This window comes from Bactrocera latifrons, unplaced genomic scaffold (genome assembly GCF_001853355.1).
Source record: "Bactrocera latifrons isolate USDA-ARS-PBARC rearing strain unplaced genomic scaffold, ASM185335v1 scaffold_217, whole genome shotgun sequence".
Taxonomy (NCBI): domain Eukaryota; kingdom Metazoa; phylum Arthropoda; class Insecta; order Diptera; family Tephritidae; genus Bactrocera; species Bactrocera latifrons.
This window is the reverse complement of record NW_017535708.1, coordinates 53,490-56,966: the sequence shown is the minus strand read 5'-3', so window position 1 is coordinate 56,966 and position 3,477 is coordinate 53,490.

Here is a 3,477-nt window from a genome sequence, read left to right as displayed (position 1 = left end):
ATGAACTACCTTATGCCTCAGACCGAGCACGAAGTGTTTACTAGCTGTTCCTGTCTATGGCGAATGATTTTGCTGGTGGAAAAACTCGCCTAAAGAGATGCTTTTGAAAATCGACTGTACCAGTTTTTTACTAAGAGCATTATTAAGCATTGTTCTAAGCAGATACCAAAAAATGTTAGTGAAAAAATATTTGCGTCAAGCACAATTTTTCTCGAAAAAAAAATAATTAAATCAAGTCAATAAATCTCTAACGAGTCTGGGATCAGTTTGGGTTTTTTCCTTAAGACTAACTTAATCGCGGTTTATTAAATCATCTGGCATATTAGTCGGCTAGAGCAGCAAATTCGTTTTGGGTACTAAATACAAGCTAGCTTTAGGAGACAGAAGAGTGAGCCTAGAATAATTTAACTAATGTTTTTTATAGATTGAAAGACAGTAAACAATACTTTCTTAAAGACAATTTTTTTAGTTATTTCTTCTCGTCCTGCAGAATCTATTAATTTCCCAAAAATTTCTTAATATTCACTCAAACATAAATGTCTTGCTGTGATTACCAATATTTCTATTGTTTTTGCTGCAAGGTAATTATAAGCTCCTTGTATTTACATTTCTAAAACTCAATCCGTTCGTCTTCATTGTTTCAATATTTTCTTTTATTGCCTTTGAATAACTTTGAGGTTTTTTTATACACGCGACTTTTATGTGGCTTTGTGTTAAATGTGAAATTGGTAGCGAAAAGTCTAGTTTGTTTTCAATGATAATTTCCAGCTTGTTAGACTACTTTTCCTTTTATGGCAAAACTTTGGCGTACACATATGCCAATCGGACAGACGGGCGCGCTTAATGCGAGTTTGCAACTGTTTGCTCCCGGTTTTTTATAAACATAATCAAATATGTGAAAACAGTGGATTATGAATGGTTTACAATTATCTGAAATTAGAGCTAGTGGCCTTGGATTTATTTCATTTATTTTTACTTATTGACAAAAAAAAAAAAAATCACTTTAATTTTCTACGAAATAAATTATGGTCGAGAGATCGTTGAAGACATGCCTCGTTCTGGACGGCCGACTATTGGTAGTCGAAAATGTTCTTTCGTATTTTATCAATAGATGTCATTGCACTCGAATATCTCCAGTGCTACCAACCGTATTGTGTTATACCATATAGTGTAGGAAAGGTGAGGTTTTAAGTTTCATACAACTGTTCGAAATAATGAAAATAATGAAGAAATTCGCTATACCTGTCTCTTATACACATCTAGATGTGTATAAGAGACAGGTGTTAGAATAATGAGATTTTATGCTTCCTTTAACCAAAACTTAAAAAAATGTAATTCGGGGAAATTGAAAAAAAGTTACAGCTGTTCAAAAATGAGTGAAAATAATGAAGAAATTCGCTATTTTTTGAAATTTTAGTTTAAGAAGGGAAGAAGTTTTGTGAAGTTTACGGAGACAATGCAGTATCAGCACAACAATGGGTCGCTCGCATCCGTTCTGGAAACTTCGATCTAAAAGATACACTTCGTTCTGATCGATCTATCTTTGGAAAGGTCGATGAAGTTGTGGAAAAGATTTACCAGGAACGTCACATAAGCAGCATTGACTTCGCTAAGGAACTTAGCATTCATTATCAAACGGTTTTGGGACATTTAAAAAAGGCTGGCTGTAAAAAGAAGCTCGATGTTTGGGTACCACATGAATTGTCTATTAAAAATTTAATGGACCGACATCTGCGATTCTTTGCTGAAACGAAATGAAATTGAACCATTTGTGACGAAAAGTTGATCAAATACGACAATAATGTGCAAAAAGTATCATGGTCCACGCGTGGTAAAGCTCAACAATTGGTCGCAAAGCCAGCATTGACGCGTCGAAAGGTTATGCTGAGTATTTGATGGGATGGGAAAGGAATCATCCACTATAAGCTGCTCCACACTGGACAATCGATTGATTCTGCACTTTACTGTCAACAACTGATGAGATTGAAGTAAGCAATCGAAAAAACGGCCATATCTGATCAACAAAAAGGGCTTCATCTTCCAACAGGCCAACGCTAGACATGTGTGTGGTATTTGATGAATCAGCAAAAACTTGAGAGCTTGGCTGGGAAGTTTAGATACTAAATTACTTGTCGCATTTTTTCGCCGAGAAACCAGAAAAGTTTTACACTGATGGAATAATGTCTCTAGTGGAAAAATGACCCTTTGTTTTCTGAAATTGCAGCTCAAAAGTGAAAATTCAAAATCGTTTGCCATCAAAGCCACCTAAGGAACAATTTGTAGTAGAGACAGGTGGAACCACCATTTTCATTGGACATGTTAAGTGGAAATATCCAGCTATGAATTTCCAAAAAAAAATAATTTTATAAAACTTTATAATATCATAGTTATAATTCTTTCGCTGCTCTTAACTATCATTAACTGATATATTTTTATCATATCATTAAATATTTTTTTTTTTTAATTTACGCACTTACATATGAGAACATAAAACAAATGAAGACTAAAGGAAGGAAAAATTATTCCCACAGTATTCATAAAAAACCGAAATGAAGAGAATATAGTAACAACAAACAGGCATAAGTGTAGAATGTTTCATTTCCTATTTCCTGAAATTAACTTTTTATAGCACACGGTGTAAGTGAGCAAGCGGTTAAACTAAGCAGCAGAGTAGCAGCTGAAGACACTTGAGCAAAGTGGCATAAGAATCACAAAACTCGACTATATTGAATAAAAAATAAAAAAAAAAACACACACACACTGGAGAGGCGAGAAAAGCAAAAGTTCCAAAGCGGAGACACTGAAGTTGAGTTTCATACCTTTTGTGATTCCCCGCTTATTTTTTGTTGCATTTATTTACTAGATTTCTTATTTTATTATTTGCTTATGACGCTCAAGAACACATGTGCTCAACAGAAAACGCTAGTGCCATATATAGTTTATATACATATCTATAAATATATATTTATTTATGCCTATATCTAAATACTTTGAGCCAAACAACCCAAAGTTGGCATGCCGGAAAGCGTTTGTGGAGCAAGGGGACAGAGGCTTGCAGTCTTTACTCACCTTAAACTGTTGACTATGGGTTTATATGAGCACTATAGTGCTATTTCCGTCGTGTGGCAAAGCCGCTTAGTGTTGCGCTTTTCTTTGTTTTTGTTGTGTTTTTGTTGGATTTTTTATTATTTTTGCGTTTTTTGCGATTTTTGCGATTTTTCGCCTTTATTCTGCTTTTCAATGGCGTGCTGAGCTTATTAACTATCTTTTATTGCGTTTGCTTGAGCGTCACCTCAATAGCTTGGGGTAGGTTGCTCACGCTTGTGTGCGATTTGCAACACTTAATGGATTAAATAGGTAGAAAAATTGCAAAAAAAAAAATATGCAGTTGTTGTTTTTGTTAATTTTTTTTTTTTTGTTTTGTGTTTTGTGGTGATCTGTTGAAATTTTTTTTGAATTCAGTTTTGGTAATGTTTG